A 19,211-nucleotide genomic window follows, 5' to 3' on the forward strand; every position below is an offset into this window, starting at 1 on the left:
AGCAAATACTGAACCATTGCTCCTAGTGGAAATACTGGGGCTATTGTTCTGTTAGCCTCTCGCCACATTTTCATCAATTAATCAATACATAAACTTGTTTTAGGTGTCTTTCTGTTTTGCTGATTTACTATATGGTCAACAGCACCATAACTTTGTGCCTGACCCAAGCTTGTCTAACACGTGCTTTCTCCATAAGGCCCATTCCAGCCTTCTAGTACTTAGGAACACTAGACAGCATTTCGGCAGTACATTTGGGGGCCTTTATTTGTTGTGCATGAATAATTCAGAAATGATGCTGTACACAGCAGAAGGCGCATAGTTTCTGGCCTACATATGTCCCACTACTAATGATGACAAGATTAAACAGTAGGTTTGAGTGGTGACAGACTAATTCCTCCATTGTAATGTTTTCTCCCTAGTGATTAACACATAATCAGTGAAGTGATTCTTTGGCATCATGGGAAAATCCAGTTTCCCATCAGCTCTTCACCCAATTATTTATAAATCCATTGATGATTTTGGCTTGAATCAGTTATTTCAGTATTATGGTCAGGAAGATGGTTTTTCTCATTTCTTCTTCAGGTTTGGCTGGCATTCTTCTGAAAGAACTTTTCCTCATCTACTGTGCCTGTTAGCTTTTTGTTTTGTGTTCATTATTATCAACAAGAGTCTAGATTGCTCAGTTTGTTGGCTGCAGGAATCCCGGGTTGGGGGGTACTAAGCTGGCAGGTGATTGGTGGACAAAAGTGAGTCTTTCTCTCTGGTAGTCTAGTTGTAACTAGATTGCTTTTTGGGTGTGTTGAAGGTATGTTGACAGGCTAGTGGACAGCAGCCTTGATCTGCCTGCTTCCCATTGGAGGCCTCCTGCCAGAGGGATAAATGCCAACTCTGAAGCCACCCACCTCGTTTAAAGGTAACTAGATGGTGTTTTATTTCTTCCCACACACATGGAAGGAAAGCCACTTCTTTTCACTTACCTGCTGTGGCTCGCTTTGTTGCAGGCACTATGTAAAGTGCTTTCTGTGCACTAACTCAAGGAATATTCACAATTATTATAATTATTTTTTAGTAGGTACTGGGAATTGAACCTAGGACCTCGTGCATGCTAAGCACACATTCTACCACTGAGCCACAACCACCCTCCTGGGGGCCATTTTAAACAGCAAAATCACCAATAAAAATACAAAAATGCAAAAAACATAGTAGAGCAAAGGACACTTGTTTACAATATGAGAGCAGAACCGAGAACACAGCATGTCACCTTGTCAACCTCAACTGAACATATGCCTTGGGCAAGTCAAATTTTTCACCACTCTATGTGTGACTATGAAAGCACCATGAAAATTTTAAAGAATAGACAAATTTGCAAACACAGAACCCACAAATAAGGAGGATTGACCATACTTAACTGTGTTATAAAGTTGTGACATTTATCTGCCTGATCTACAGAATAGAATTTATTGCTGAATCACGCTCTAGTATTTCCATAACATTTTGAACATCTACTCTGTCTGAAAGTAAATACTTAGTTCCTGATTGTATGTGGTAGTTTCCTTTTACTCTGTTTCAGCAATAGTTCAATTCTTTGTCCATTCATTCAGTAATACCAGGCACTTACCATGTGCCAGAATTTTAGGCATAGCCATGAATTAAAAAAAATACATATATTTTGCCCTCTTGGACCACCAAGTAGTGTGAAAATTGCTATGGTAGGCATTTGTCAAATGTGCTGGATATGTCTACCCCTCCAGTTCCGCTCTGCTCTCTAACCCCAAAAGACTGATGCGTAGGCCACAGCAATGGGCTCCTTCGCCCCTTAGCTTCTGAGTGGGTGTCCTAGGGAGTGTCCTGGCCGGAGATGTGAGGATGGTCAGAGTACCTCTTCTCTCAGCTCTCCCGCAGTGGGCTGCCTCAATAGTCAGAGGTCGCCACATCCTCCAGACTTGCCTTCACTACTTGGATTTGCCACTCCCTGTTCTCTCCCCTTCTGGCCAAGGGGTGATGTCGGTCTGCTGCTTCTAGCCCGGAGTTGTTGAAGCTATTGTGTTTCCTCTTGTGGCTCCCTTACACCCACGTCTTTGTATAGTATCTCCTCAAAATTTATTAATTTAAGAACCATCTACTTCCAGTTAGAACCAAGACCAGTAAACCAAAGAGAAATTCCTAGAGAACAATTCTGATGAAGAGTTTGCCTCTTTTATGGATCCTTGTCACCAAACATTAGAAAGGATCTCACAGTGTTACAGACCATATCCTAAGAGTTTTGATAACCAAAATCCTATGCTAGTGGATATGTCTGCAGGCAACCACACAAAGAAATGAATTTGTCTTCCTTAGCAAGCTCTTAAGCCATTGTCTGCAGCATTTAGTTGTAAGTTTTTGAGTAGGTCCAAATGCATTTACTTCACTTTTCCAACCTAGACCAGAGACTCTTTGAAACTAAAGAAAATCACATAGCTTTTCCATTCAGATAAAGTTTTCAGAGAGAGCATCGTAAGTTTGTAGGTTTAGGATTGTCCAAATGGCTCGTAATCTCTATCTCAGCATGACAGAAAGAGCAGGATGGGCTGAGTTTCTCTGGAATCAGATCACCATACTTTGGTCTCATCTTGTTTTAAGCAAATGCCTAGATCACTTCAACTTTTTTGTGTCATGGATCCTTTCTCAGAATAATGTTTTTAAATGCAGAAAGTAAAATGCATGGGATTACAAAGAAAACCAATTATGGTGAAGTGTAAGTTATCAAAAGTGTGTTACAGTAATGTATATGTTCATTTAATAACCAGATTTAGCAGAGAGGTTAATAACTGCTATGGCATTGAAGTAGCATGAACAATATATTGAGATTTGCAACAACTGTAATGAGATATGAAAAGACTTCATTTCTATTACTGACAGACTCACTGTTAATACCTGAAACAACTCTGATTTGTTGTATGCATTTATATTCAAAGGAAATACTAAATTTCAGTAACAGTTTAGTGAAAAAACTTTTTTTCCCATCCAAGTTCACATATCCTCTGAATTCTATCAGATCCCTTAGACGTCTGTGGACTCTAGGTTAAGAACCCCTGACATAGCTAATCGGATACACCAATATTTCCAACAGGAGTATAATACCATATTCAAAGGCCGGTGATAATTTAGCATAATTTAGTATTTAATGTTACCTACATCTCATGTCTACTTCACTGACAGAAATTTAACAAGTTCCATGTGTTGTGTGATGTTTATTTTAAATTGGTTGTATCTGATTCCTAAACCAAAATTTCAGATTTTTCATAGGAACTTTTTATTTATTTTTATTTTTTATTTTTATTGTTATTGAAGTATAGTCAGTTAGTGTGTCCATCTCTGGTGTACCACATAATGTCCCAGTCATACTCATAGGAAGCCTGGCAAGGTCTTTTCCATACTGAGTTATCTTTCAGTCATTCAACAAGCATGTGTGGGGTAATGACTATTTGCCACGCATTGTGCAATCACTGAACTCAAGGAGCTAGTTTAGGTGAGGAAGAGACAAGTACTTACGCAAATAGTTGCAGCAATGTAGTGTGACGTCAAGGGTATCTGTGACATGCTTACAGGATCATATAAATCAACACCCAGCCCAGACAGGGAGGGTCAGGAAAGGCATCCCGTAGACGTATCATGAACTAGATCTTGAGGGAGGAGTTGGCACAGGTAAGGAATAGAGGAAGGCTATTTAGGGCCATTCCAGCGATGTATGCAAAATAAGAACAACAGAGCGAGTCTGGCAAGTTCCTGGAACTGAAAATAGTTCAGATAGAGCTAGAAAACAAATCTGGAGAGCTGTGAAGCGTGACCAGAGGTGGGACAGCCCACAGGTGCAGCCAGCTGCCGTGCTGCTGCCATCATCATCCTTGTGTCCTGCATCACCTGTAGCAAGATCGTCAGCAACAAGTGAGAGGCCCGCCTGGGGCTGCTGCAGGCCAGGCACCCCCAGGAGGATGCCCTGGACACACTGGGCCTGAAGCGTGCTGCAGCCTGCGTGCTGCACCTGACGAGAAGCTGCTCAGCTATGCGCCCCTGGAGAAGTGATGGTGCTGGAGCCCTGACATGGTTTGGGTAGAATCCCTCCCTTTGGGGGACACTCCTTCCCCTTCTGTAGGCTCCTCATTCCATTCTAGAGTGACTAGTCCCACAGAACAGCACATGAACCAACCCAGAGCAATCCAAGCCCTCTCTTCAGGATCTAGACTTCGAAGGACCAAGTGGGTCTGGAGACAATAATGGCTGTGTTTCCTCCAGGTAGACCAAGTTTGCCTCGAAATAAAACCAACACAACAAAAGGAGAACCAGGAAAGATAAGGCATGATACTGTCTTGGAACTCCTGGATCTAGCCCTACCTGAAGCTTACCTTGGGCTTTTGAGTTACATGAGTGAACAATTCCACATTTTTGCTTAAGCTATTTTATGAGGCCTGTCACTGGAAACTGAAAGATGACTGACTTACACAGGATAGTAAGTATGAACAGTGACAATGAAGTACCTTTGGAGGGAATTAACCAAAGTGGGGAAGTGTCACAGTCAAATCTGCATCTTAGACTATGCTAACCACATGGAAATGGGCTGATGGGGCAAGTCTAGAGGGAAGGAGAAGATGTGGCTTTTGGAGCGACCATCAAGTTCTCTGAATATTTCTAATGGTTCTTAAATTTACATGTTCTAACCACAGCTTCCCTCTTGTTTTAAAATAAAAATTATTTTCTTATTACACAAAACTCAGAAAGTACTTAAAAGTAAAAATAAGGAAGTACCCTCAAGGACAACCACTGTTAAAACTTACGTTTATAATTCTAAACTCTTACGTGCGTGACTGTCCATGTGTTCACTGAGGTGGAAAATGTATTAAATGAGGTCATACCATACGTACCTTGCACTTAGAATATGCAAAAATTACTGTTCTGGAAAAAGAACATCTCATGTGAAATCACAGAGAATATTTTTCCAGAACAAATCTTCAACCAGCTTATGGTTTTAAATTGTATGTCTGGTCATCAGTTTCAAGCTTCAAAATGTGAACTTAATGTTAACCTAAGACTTAATATACACACAATGCATGTTACAAAGATTTCACATTACAATGTGTTTGATGATCAGCGTAAGAAGGGATTAGAAGATGTAATGATTAACACTCCCATATCGTCACCTCTTACAATTATAGTACTTTGCAAAGAAAAAGTAGAGATTACTAATAATTAGTCTGGAACTGGGGAAAAGAGCCATGATTATATAGAAGTGGTCTGCATGTATAAAGAGTGTCTGTACAGTGTCTGTCAGAGCTCACGACTGGAAAGAGCTATTGGAGGCTCCGCAAGTCAGACAGATGGCATCTCGATCCGGCCCTCTAGTTGCATACACTCTGCAAGATTTACAAGATTGAAACTCTTTATTGACTTTTTTTTCTCACTGTTAAAGAACTCTCAGAGTTCTCCCTTCTTCAAACTTCTGTACATTTGCTTCTACCTCACCCTCCATCCTGCCCCCAACTTAGTCTCTTACCAAAGGACAAATTGCAAATTTTATTTCTTAAAAACAGCATATGCAAGGACTCTGAAGATGTCGAGTGCTTCCCTCAGTCTCCAACCAAAGTGACTTATTAAATAACAGTATTGGAGAGGAGCATGGAATGTTTGTTTTAAAAATCCATCAACAGCAAGGCACTATTATAAACGGATAGCTTCCCTACAGCAGGGGGACCAAGTCCTGGGACATAAGCTCAAATTTTCAGCCCCATAGCCAACTCACATCCTTTATTCCACTCTGTGCAGAGTGGGAGGAGTGTGGTGACCAGTACGGGCAGAAGGAATGTCATTTGGACTCCCAGTGTAGACCATACACTCCTTTTTCAGGAGGCAGTTTTCTGCAGTACCCAGGAAGGAGGTAGGTCATCTGGAGAATCATGAAACTGGGAGAACTGATTCATCTTCCCTTCTTTTCTTCATTCAGCCAACATGTAATGAGCCCCTACTGTGTACTAAACAATGAAAATACAACCTGGGGACCTGTAGTTCCTACCCCCAAGCAGCTCACAGTCCAGGGAAGGCGCAGGCAACCAGCCTCTGCCCATACAAAAACGCACGGTGCAGCAGGAGATCTGTCTCCTACCCTAAGAACACAGTCTCTGCCATATGAACATTTTCAGTCTTGTCGGGGGAGATAAGGCAATGACAGAGCCGAACCCTGTGTGCCATGGAGACAAAACATGGTGCTGTGGGGCTCAGAAATCAGGACGGAGAGACTGGGGAGGCAAAAAGGGAAGACGGATGGGATAGCACTTATCCAACAAGCAAGGTTTTAATGCTGCAATCACTCATACCCTGTGCTTCCTTTTCACCATTGACAGAGGCTCTCCAAAATTGGGAATATTGCCCTCCAGGAGCTTACAAATCCAAGTGAAAAATAACCACTCACTGTTGGAGTGGACAGGAAAGGAACAAAAGAGTAACTCCTTGGGCCTCTTTGTGATGATAGAGGCTTCCAGCACAGAGCCTTCGTATCTGGGACAACATCAAAGAAGCATTTATTTCTTAAGTATCTCATGCTGATCATAGCTAAAGTTAAAACTGCTTAAAGTAAAATCCATCAGGATCCTCATTTTGTTTACTCTATCCTACATGACAAAGAGGAGACAACCCAAGACACTGTTGTGCTGCTGAGAATGATTCCATTTCCTTGCTGGTGACTGATTTTTTTTCTTGATACAATATGTAATTATGGGAATTTTTTCCAAACACACTTGTACTATAAAATTCAGTCTCTCTTATAGAAACATAAGATCCCCTGCAGGTCAAGGCAGCAAAGAACTGTGTATTTAAAGAAGGGGGTTTGCTTTAATGTTGTATGTGACCAACTTCCTGTTGTGTCTTAATGTTCTGTTGCTGGAACAGCTTAATTGGATAATTAAGAAACACACATTCACAGCAAACATTTTAAACTAAACTTTTTTAAAATAAAACGTAGCATTCCTAAAGGGAAGTGTACAAATCCTAAGTGTGTGGCTAAATGAATTACCACAAAGTGAACACACCCGTGTGACATCAGTTAGACCAAGAAGTAAACGCCAGCTCCCGGAAGCCCCCGGTGCCCCCACCCAGCCACCTGCCTCTTCCCCTCCCCACCATGTTCAAGTCCGCCTGCTTTAAATGTCCTATAAACGGAATCATCTGTACTCTTCTATGCTGGACTTTTCAACATTGAGGGATCCATATTGTGTAGAGCAGAAGCTCCTTCACTGTCTTTGCACAGATGATCAGTCGCATCCTGGATGGGAGAGAGGACCACACAGATGAGTGGGGATGTTTCCCTCTGACCGGGACTCCCAAGTGCAACTCCATTTCCTCATCTGCCCCATCTAACATTGGATGAACAGAGCCACTGTCATCCACTGAGGGTGGATTCCTGGCTGGAAGAATCATTTCCTGAGAACTCTGACAATTAAACCTCAATCCCTGTTAAGAATTTTTCTGTTCCCTTCCTGTCAATTCAATGAATACTTGCTGAGCACCCCCGTGTGTAAACCCCTGTGCTGTGTGAGCGCTGCAGGGGTAACAACCCCAAGAAGGAACGATGAGACAGGACACAGATAACTGTCATTCAAGGGCACAGTCTGATTAGAGGGGAGAAGAGAGATACGATGTGCTTTGGGAATTTTAAAGTCAGAGGAAATCACATTCAGGAGTCAGAGAAAGACCAGCTGTTGTCAAACCTGCTGTACTAAAAAAAAAAAAATGAAGTGCCTTAATGATACGTCTGATGGGCAGTTCAGCCAGATGGAATCAAAAGACGTATAATAAACTTTTCAGGCATTTATGACACCAGCACATGTTGTTCGTAGCAAAAAGAAAGACACAGAAGAGAAGATACAGCGTGTGCCTTTTGGGTAAAAACAAAGAGGGGAGGGAGTGAATATAACAACCTACATTGGTACTTTATTGTCTGCGCATAAAGAAACTTTGGAAGGGTGTCTTTAGGGGTGGGGAGGAGAGGAGAGACTGGGCCGATACAAGATTAAGAGGGAGATTTGTAAACCTTTTATAACTTTTAATTTTTGAACATGTGAATATAATACAAAATTAAACTTGAAGGGAAAGAAAATGCTCTTGAAGACTCCTAAGGTATAGAAGCTCCACACAGCGCTCTTGATTTCCTCCCTTCTGTCTCTCTAGGCCAAAGCTCTGTTAGTCAAACACAGTCCATCTCCTCCACGCTGACTGGGAGGCAGAATGGCAGAGTCAAGAGGCTTTTTAAAAATACTTCAGTAAGTCAAGGGACATTTTTGAAGCAGAATGAATAGAATCTGGTGGCTCATTACACACGGAGGCAGAATGACAGAATTCCCAGTTGGCTAGTTGTGGCTTGAGGTCAGTAAGGGGCACAGCCCTGCAGGGGTGGACAGTAACGTTCCACTTGGGTCATGCTGGTATTGAGGTGTTCATGGGACTTAGGCCCAGAATCAAGGCTGGAGCAAGAAATTTAGGGTCACATTTGGAGCTAAGGAAATACATGTACTTTCTTGAGGGAGTGGGCTTATTAATACATACACCAGGGAAGGAATTTAGGGATCCCCAATATTGAAGAGGTAGGTAGAGGAGGAGTGGCCAGAAGCAGAGAAGAACTAGAAAAAGTCCCATCCTGGATGCTGAGGGAAGAGAGAAGTTCAAGAAGGTGGGAGGTGGGGGATTGGTGGCTGATGGTGATGAATGATGCTGAGATAAAGTAGAATGAAGGCTCCAAAGAGGCTATTTGGCTTAGCAGTTGGGAGAGGCTGTACTTACTCAAATACCTTACTATTCCTGAGGACTCTGCCTCTCACTAAAAAGCTGAGAGATAAGGTTAAATAGCTCTCCTCCCTGACCTCTGGGTGAGAGGTCAGAACCCTGATCCAAGCTCAGCTAGAAAGATGCTCCCACCCAGGACCTTGACCTTTGGAAGAGTGATGCAAAGAGTTGGGACAGTCAGATCAATCAAGCAGAGGTGTGACAGGAGGACTGAGTGGCAGTGAAGCCCTGGGTAGCCTGTTCTGGTGGCTGGGTTCTAGGCTGCCCGATTTCTTGGTTCCTACCTGTTTTCTAAGCACACTTGTCCCGTTTTCTCTTCAGTCTTGGGAGCTATTCAACATCCTTCCTCATCAATCCCATTTCTTCTTCCCCTAACAAGAGTTGGTTCAGTTCTTTATAACCAAGAACTCTGAGATATACTGAGATCTCAGAAGAGGCAATTTTGGAAGAATACTGGGAACAGAAACCAGCTTGCCGTGGGTTAAACTGGAGTGGAGAATAAGAATTCTTAAAAAGGATGAGGAATTAAGGGAGGGTGAAGACACTTGAGAGAGAAGCAAAGTGAACAGGTTAGTTGTTGGAAAAGGAAGGTCGAGTACGTTTGTAGGCTGAAGGACAGAAGCCAGTAGAAGAAGCCATTGGAATAAATTCCTTCCTTATCTGGACGTTTAAGGTCTCCGTATGATTCCCACCTGGCTCTCTAGACTCAATTCCCAGTACTCTCTCTGAGTGAGACAACTGGGACCCTTACTGGTCTCCACAGCATGCCCATTGTCCGTCTTTGTTTTTTGTTTGTTTTTAATTCAGCATATAGCATTTCCCCAGAATATTTCCACAGATCCATCCTGTTGATCCCAGTGGGTCACCAAGGCTCAAACACCATCTCAAAGCCTTTCTTGATGAAGTAAGCAGAATGTGGATTACATTCTTGCACAAGTTCTCTTTGTTATTGTCGTCTAGTAATAAAACAGTCACAGGGCAGCACCACTCCTCAGACCACGCTTTGGGTAGCACACTGGTCTAAACCACAGGCAAGAGTATCTTTAAGGAGAAGGAAAGTTGTATCTTCTTCTGCCAGGACCTGGTGCATGGTCTAGAGCCTCGCCCCTCCCAGGAAAGAGCAGTCCGGTCTTCTCTCAATTATCTCAAAGTGCATAAAAGATACCAAAGTAAATAGCCCACAGCAAGTTTGACTAAAGACTTCTTTTCTCATATTCTCTAAGTCTGCACAGCTTTTGTTTTTGCTTTACTTTTTATTGCAGTATAATCTACACACAATCATAAATGTATGTACAGCTCAAAATGCAGAGGCAGGTATGAGAACCTAGCTTTTTTCTGTTAAGCCAGACATTCAAGAGATTTGTTTAAAATGTAAAATAGTGCCACTGTCTCACCTATTTTTTGTTTTGAAGAATACTTTTTTCATAAAACGCGTATGTTAACTTTAATCTTTCATTGTTGTTTTTAAAGTAATTAATAAATAACTATTTTTAATTTCAGTTTTTTTAATTTCTAATGCAGTAAAATATTGACTGAAATAATCCACAAAAACAGACGCTTTTTAGCATCCTCTGTGATTGTTAACAGAGTAAGGAGTCCAGAGACCAGAAAGTGTGAAGGTCTCTTCCAGAGCAGCTTTGCATTTAAAGGCCTTTGACAAACATGACTGAAAATAAGGAGAGTTTGATGACACACAAAGTCCTGTGGTTTAAAAATGAACAAACAAACAGAAAGGATGAAGGAAGGGCTTTAGAAATGGAAGCAGACAGACCAGGACCAGAAAACCCAAGCTGGAGGTTTACACAGAAAGGGGGAGGAGCAAGAGCTCTGAGGAGGTGGTCCCCGGGGTGTAAGCGAGTGACCCGCTCAGCCTGGACCAGCCGCACCCGGCAGACGTGGCTGCCGCGCAACGTCGGCGATCCGGTGTTTGAGACGCGGGGATGATTGCAGATTGTGGCTGCACGTATTAACAATGCCATTTAAATTGCATCTGTCCAAGTCCCTGGTGGCATCATCACTCATGGTTACCCTTCTGCTGTCATATGTCCACGTTACTTATGAAGAAATGGCAAACTTGCAGAAGGAAGAATGGAGGACTTTGGATTCAAGTAGCCCTGGACTCAAAATCCCGTCTAGTCCTGCCTTCATCTAGTGTGAGATCTTAACTCTTTCAAACTTGTCCTGCTGAAAGTGCAGGCCTTGGAAACAAAAGCACTGTGACTTTGGCTCTGACTCTTGATGCGTGGCTTCTCTGGCTGCAGCCCACTGTCTGAGCCTGATTCTCCAGCTTTTCCAGGAAGTCTCAGAGCCACTCAGATTTAACAATAAATTCTTCTTCTTCCTCCAGCAGTAAATGAAGGTTACAATTTGCCACATCCTTCTTAACACTTGTTATTGGCCATCTTTTTTATCAGAGCCATCCTAGCCAGGGTGGATTTCCACTGCTTGCAGCTAAAACAACTGTGGATCATCTCAAAATGAATTAAATCATAAACACTTTGTGGAAAGCCCTCACTATACAACTGCTTCATTTTCCAAGTTGAAGGACTACTTTTGACTTGTGTGAGGACAGAGCAGTAAGAAGTCGATATTGTGAAACCCCAGAAGGCAAGCAGCACTGGCCTGTGAGCCCACAGGGAACTTTCCACACTTTTGGAATGGATAGTTCCTGAAAGTATCTAGGCCCAACTTCCAAATGCCAATTCTTGCACAGGCTCTCTCTGGCTCCTGGAGGCAACATATGAATCAAGCCACAAGTTCCAGGGAATTAAAACATCCCCAGGAGCAGCCTTCAACAGCCGCCTGCTAGGAGATGGTAGATAAATATTCCAGCTCCCTCCTCCCTCAGGCAGGACAGTATTTTTAAACATCTTATCTCTCATTTTTTTATTGAGATATAATTTATACACCATAAAATTCACACTTTTAAAGTGCACAATTTGGCAGTTTTTAGTATATTTGTATAGTTGTGCAACCGTCTCTTCTATTTAATCCCAGAACATTTTTATTACTCCAAAAACAAACCCTGTACCGATCAGCAGCCACACCCATTCCAGCCTTTCTCCAGCCCCTAGCAACCACTAATCTGCTTTTTGTCTCTATGGATTTGTCTTTAGGGAAATTTCATGTAAACAGAATCATACAAAGTGTAGCCTTTTGTGCCTGGCTTCTTTCACTTAATATGTTTTCAAGATTTAGTCATGTTGTCACATGTATCAGTACTTTATTCTTTTTTATTACTGAATAAATTCTGTGGATATACCACACTTTGTTTATCCATTCATCAGTTGATGGACATTCGGGTTGTTGTCACTTTCGGCTAGACTGAATAATGCTGTTACGAGCATTCACATACACTTCTGTATGGACATATGTTTTTATTTCTCTTGGATATGCACCTAGGAGTGGAATTGCTGGGTCATATGATAACTCTGTTTAACTTTTTGAGGAACTGGAAAATTGTTTTCCAAAGCAGCTGCACCAAAATTTTCACCAGCAATGTATGCCAGTTCCAATTCCTCTAAACCCCCACTAACACTTACTATTGTCCATCTTTTTTATTACTGGCCATCCTAGTGGGTGTGAAGAGGTATCTCACTGCAGTTTTGATTTGCATTTCCCTAATGACTAATGATGTTTGCTGTGGACTGAATGTGTTCCTCCAAGTCCGCATGCTGAAGCCTTAATATGATGGTATTTGGAGGTTGGGACTTCGGGAGGTAATTGGGTCGTGGAGGTGGAGATTAATGTTGAGATTAATGTCCTTATTAGAATAGGGGAAGAGAGTTAGCCCCCTCTCTCTCCTCCACGTGAGATACAGGAAGACTGTCATTTGCAAAACAGTAAGAGGGCCTTCAAGAACCCGACCACACTGGCACCTTGATCTTGGACTTCCAGCCTATAGAGCTGTGAGAAATTAATGTCTGTTTAAGCCATTTGGTCTATGGTATTCTGTCATAGCAGCTGGGACAGACTAAGACAGATGTTAAACATCGCTTCTTGTACTTATTGGCCATTTGCATGTATTTTTGGGAGAAATATCTATCCTTGCCTGTTTTTAAGTTGGGTTGTCCTTTTACTGTTGAGTTGTATCTGTCAGGATAATTTTGAGGTGCATGTTCTACACTGTCTGCAGAGTTCTTTCTCCATTTGGGATTAATATATGTTTGTCAGAGGGGAGGGTGTAGCTCAAATGGTAGAGTGCATGCTTAGCATGCATGAGGTCCTCTTCTAAACAAACAATCCCCAGTACCTCCTCTAAACAAACAAACAAACAAACAAATCTAATTACCTCCCCCCTGAAGAAAAAGTTTTTTAATGTATGTTTGTCACACTGGTAACTTGCTTGGTAACACATCCTTTATTGGCACCTTCCCTTCTGTATTGGTCTGCTGGGACTGCCGTAATAAAGCCCCCCAGACTGGATGGCTTCAACAGCAGAACTGTACTGTCTCACAGTTCTGGAGGCTAGAAGTCCAAGATCAAGATGTCAGCTGTGTTGGTTCCTTCTGGATGCTATGGAAAAAAAAAATCTGTTCCATCCCTTTAACCTAGATTCTGCTGGTTTGCTGGTGATCTTTGGTGTTCCATGGTTTGTAGAAATATCACTCTGATCTCCGCCTTCATGCTCACATGGTGTTCTACCTGTGTGCATGTCTGTGTCCAAATTTCCCCTTTCGATAAAGACATGAGTTATGTTGGACGAGGGCCCACTCTGCTCCATATGACCTCATCCTAACCTAAGTCATGACATGTGTAATATCCTATTCCCAATGCAGTCACATTTTGAGGTACTGGGGGTTGGGACTTCAACCTATAGATTTGGGGGGAGAAAATTCAACCCAAAACATTTTCCTTGTCTCACTCTCCTATTCCCCAGTTAATATTTCCTGAGGTCACTGCCCAATAATCTACATGTACTCAAATCCTTATCTCAAGGCCTGCTTCCTGGGGAGCCAAAGCCAAGACAGAAAAAATAATCCAGGCCTCAGTAGGTTTAAAGGTGAACATCACCCCCAGGTTCTCCGATGACTCCCTCCCAACAGGGTGGAAACGTCCACTGACACTCTCCCTTTCTAAACGGACCAAGGGTTTGGACTGGAAATATGAACTCATTGGCTACTTGTCCTAAAACTTAATATAGCTTGATAACTCTAGGGTTGGTAGTCTTATTCAGTCAAGCTTTTGCAGTTTATTCAGTGACATTTTCAGCCCATAAAAAGAATTCAAGTGAAGTAGGTAGATTAGAAGGAACGTTTTTTGCCAAAACAGTGGAGCTGGGTATGGGCACTGTCTAAAATTCTGGATAAAAATTGGCCACGTCACTACTCACTTCCCCCCGAGCCTACCACACGTGCTTCTGATGAGTTGGAGTTTTGGATTTCCCTAAACACACCATGCTTTCATATATTCTTCTCCCTGCCTGGGCTGTTTCCTCTGTCCCACCAACAACTCACAAGTTCTCACACTTCCTTTAAGTTCCAGCTCAAACATCACTTCTTATTGTAAGTCATTCCCAGCTTAGTCTAATCAGGGTGAATTCCAGGACCTGTGTGCCAGTGTGGGTCGGCAGGGGCCTGGAGCTCCTGGCAGCCATCTCACCACCACATGGAGCCTGAGAATGAGGACAAGTGGAGATGAGCAGACAAGAGATGGAGAGAAGCCAACTCCTGGGGACAGAACTGAATTCCTGGATCAACCTGTGCCAGACCCTGCCCATCCTTTGCCATTTCAGTGTCATGTGCCAACGTACTTCACCTTCTTGCTTAACTCAACTTGAGTTGGTTGTTGCTTAAGTGAATCCAGAGATCCAAGCCTGAGTCATGCAAGAGATACAACTTCCGAGACATAGGCAGGAGAGCTGTGGGGACTCTCAGCCCTCTGCTTGACCAGCATCTAACCAACACCTATGTCAGGTCTCTTCCGGGTAGAACATTTTGTTAATTAAGTCGCATAATTTGGAAGCCTCATTTATGTTATAAACTCAAAATCATATTCCCTAATGTTTTAACCAACGGATTTGGGGAATTAACGTTTTCACCATATCTTGCACTTAGTGGATATTCAATTCAAATCTCTAGATATGATTTTTCTACTTCTCAGAATCTAAAATTATAGAAATGGAGGAGATATTAAAGATACAGAGTCTACTTCTCTCATTTCACACATGAGGAAACATTTGCACAGACAGATTAAATGACTTTGCAGAAGCCATGCTGCTAGCTAATGGTGGAGCCAGAGGGATAGAACCCCAGTCTCCCAACTCCCATCCTAATGCTTTTTTCACTGGATTTCTACCCAAACCAGCCAGCACAGTACTGAGCACAAAGGAAGTGCCCAGTTAATGAAGAAACGACTGATTACCCTCAGGGCCTGCCGCTCAACTCAGGCAGAGGTCTGAGAGCACCAGCTATGAGCCATCTCCAAAAGACAGGAAAAATGTTCGAAGAGCCACCTAGCTGCAGGATTCCTGAGCGAGCTGGCCTGCACTAGCTGCCTGCATGTGATTTTGGAGAGCAGCTCAGACCTCAAGTAAACTGGTTTCTTGCAAGCCAGAGATGATTCCTCCAGCGCTGCCGCCAGCAAGCATCCTGGAGGCGACTTGGGCTGGACTGGTGCTGTCCCAAGCCGCTGTCTTTAATTGCTGCTTTGAAGAACCAGGAGATTCAAAGAGGTGGGTCTCTTGCTCTGAAATAGTAATTTCCTGTCTATTAGGGGGGGAAAAACCCACATGATCACCTTTAAGACTTGGGGTGTTTAGATGGAAAACAAGCTGGCCATGACATGTCCCACATGGAAGGATTTGTTGCTTTTGAGCCACCCTCTCCTCTGAGCAATGGGAGATCTCAAGCCTCCTGATTAAAAAGTCCTAGCTCTCAAACCCACAGCATCCACCTCAGCAACTCAGAGCTGAGAAGCAGACTAGACTTCTGACGTGAGTCAGCTCCACTACATGCTTGGCTTTTGGACTCCCGCTTCTACCCCACTCCTCATTCCAGGGCCAAATCACAATAATAGTGAGACAGAGAGAAACAAAGTGGTCTGGCGCAGACTCAAGTGCCAAAACTACCTGGAGCCTAACCCTAAGGCCCTCCTTTTTGTTCAGAGACTTCTAAGGTAGGTCACAAATGCTCCCCAGTAGCCACAGTAGCCCTTCTGTGAGCCTAGCATGCTCCCTGCCCCCTCACCCGTGCTCAGGGACCACCCCCGCTATAGGCCCTTCCTTGCTGTGCATCTGTCTCCCTTCCCGCCAGAGTTGCTGCCTCATCATTGCCCTCCTGGCACCTTGTCTCCACCCGGCCTCCCTTCTGCCTGATTCCTGCTGTCACTGCTCTGCCCCTTGGAGCTTCCTGCTCTCTGGTTCCATCAATTGTCATCAACAGACTCTGCTTCATGAAACATCTTTTCTCTTTACAGGAAAGTGACACGAGACACCTGGTGGGCAGGACTGGAAGGTGAGGTGAACGGCATTGGCAGGGACGCAGGCAGCAATATCCCTGACACCATTGTCCACCCAGGTACTGTATGGGTCAATTCCTTGCTCATCAGGTACTCTCAAAGGCTGCCCAGTGATGTGAGGATCTTAATCTTTAGTCCGGCTCCCACCCTACTAGCCAGTAATCCATCCATCCATCCATCCATCCATCCATCTATCCATTGTTCAGCAAACATAAATCGCTGATCAATGCAAACAAGGCAGGCTACTCCAAGAACTGCGGATACAGCTAGTACAGGACAGAGAAGGCCTCCAGGCTCTTAGGAGCCTATTTTTTCAGTGAGGTGAAGTAGGCAATAAACAAGCGTACAAATGGTAATTTTAGAGAGCTATGTGTTCTTGAGGAAATTCAAATGGCACAGAGAGCAAGGGGAGGGCAAGGCCAGTACTTTGGATCAAGCTTAGGGAAGGACTCTCAGAGGAGGCGACATTTAAATAGATGCCTAACTGAGAAGAAGGGTCCAGGCACGCAAGGACCCTGGGGAATGGCTCCAGGCAGGGGCCCAGCAGTGTGCAGGCCTGCAGGCAGGAAGAGGCTTTGCCTGCTCAGAACGGGGCATCGTGAGTGAGGAGAGCATGGAATGGGTGAGGTGGGAGAGGCCGGTGAAGGGCTCTATACACCCGGTGCAGAAGGGAGTCTCCTCGGATGGAAGGCACCCCCGCCGATCCCCTGCCCAGGCTGCTGCATGGAGAGGGGACTGCAGTCAGGAGGCTGTGACAGAGCCGGGCCGGGTGGTGTGCGTTAGGGGACAGTGTGGAGACCCGAAAAGGGGCAGAGTCACAATACATTTTTAGAGACAAGAGAATTGCCTTAGGAACATATTCAAACATGCTACAGTTCTGGAGGTCAGAAGTCTGAAATGGGGGCTAAAATCAAGGTGTCAGCAGAGCTGTTCGCTGGAGTTTCTGGGGGAGAACCTGTCTTCTTGCCTTTTCCAGCATCTAGAGGCTCCTGTGGGTACAGCTCCGTCGTCAAAGCGGCACTCGCCTGGCTGTGACTTCTGCTTCTGTCGTCACATCTCCCTCTCTGACTCTCTTGCCTCCTTTCATTTTAAGGACCGTGGTGATTCCACTGGGCCCACCCGATAATCCAAGATGATCTCCCCACCTCGAGATTCTTGACTTTTCTGCGTCTCCGCAGCCCTCTTGCCGAGTAAGGCAGCGCGTGCCTAGGTGCTGGGATGGGACCGTGGACGTCTTTGATGGGCCATCATTCTGTCCACCACACTCTCCGTAGATTTTTTTTCCCTCTCATTGCTGCTTTGCTTATTGTCAGCTTTAACCATTTCTAAAGCTCTGGCCTTCTCTCAGTTAGCTGGTCAGGCCTTCCTCTCTCCCTCCCTTGTATTCAGCAGTCACGTTCTGTGCGCCTACTCTGTGCTAAACATTCTGCCGGGCATTGTGGGGAGAAAACTATGTATCCAGACCCTCGAGGAGTTTACAGTCAGCTTTCCTGGACAGTCTGCTTACTGGTCCAGTTAAAGTGAGCCGGCCATCATGAAAGGTCACAGCTCAATGAGGCAGGCGTTTCAAGAGGCAGCCACCACGTTGTCACCTCTGCCGGGTTTCCACCACTGGGGCCACTAATACACTATCTGACTCATGGGAAGAAACACTGATAAATTCACCAAGAAAGGAGAGAGCTAACAAGAAGGAGTAGGGGCCAACATTTGACATAGTGGTTTTCACAAAGTGTGGGCCCGACTCCCTGGTTGGTGCCGGGCTGCCTGGACCACTCACATACTCCCCCAGGGCTCACCACCCACTGGCGCCCGGGTCTCTGACCTCGCCTCCCACCTCTCCCAGTGCGGCTTTCTGAAAGACATCTGAGCCATTTCTTGGTAAATGTTCCCACAAACCAGTCTCAGGAAATGCTTGACAAAACACTCAGTCCCCAACGAGTTCTTATCTCTTAAAGACACATACTGAAATATTTACGGATGAAGTGACACGGGGTCTGGGATGTGCTTCTGAGCAAATATGTGGGAGGAAGTGGGTGGGTATGGATGAAATAAGCTTAGCCATGAGTTAATAATTGTTGAAACTGGGTGATAAGAACATGGGGGGGATCATTATACTAGTCTATTTTTTGCATGTTTAAAATTTTCCATAATTAAAAATGTTAAGGGGCAAAAAGGCACTTCATCTCATGTCATGGAAACAGACTTAACTTTTGGATTAGTTTGGATATTTTACTGCCTAAATAATTGCCTAGACTAAAACAGTAAGTAAATGCAGGCATATGACTGTTTGACAGTCATTTTGTGGAGTCTCGGGAGTCACAGCAGGGAAGAGAAAGTACTAGGTATCTTGTCTGCTGCTCGTCTTGAAACTATTATGGTCCTGCACCGCAGGGAAGAAACACATAAAACTCTGGAACATTATTCCAGTAATTGGATTCAAAGGGCTGAAGATACCATCTGGGAAAAGACAGTTTAACTTGATTAAGAGATAATTGTGGTTTTTTATGATGGCGGCAATGATCTGGCTTGACCTGTCTCAAAATTTTCATACATTAGTTTCCAGGCAGCCTATTAGCATTATAATCCCTTTGAATCATGAAACTGTACAAGTCCGAGAAAAACAACTGTGACATGGATAGAATTGTCTTTGGAACATCTTCACCAGCCTTTTTAGCACTCCTGTGAGGCAGTATCATACACTGGAAAGATCACAAAAAAATTGACTCGACTTCCATCTCACACCTGCTGTGACTTTTGGCAAGTTACATAAGCGCTCCAGACCTCAGTTTCCTCATCTATAAAATGGGCCTAATAATACCTACTTTGCAGGGATGCTGTGAGGATTATGGGTAATGTATGCAAAATGCCTCTCCCATCACAGACACTCAGTTAACGGTATCCTGTATTTATAACTACATGTTCCTCTTTAGCCTACTCCACATCTCCCA

Source organism: Vicugna pacos, chromosome 1 (assembly GCF_048564905.1).
Source record: "Vicugna pacos chromosome 1, VicPac4, whole genome shotgun sequence".
Classification (NCBI taxonomy): Eukaryota; Metazoa; Chordata; class Mammalia; order Artiodactyla; family Camelidae; genus Vicugna; species Vicugna pacos.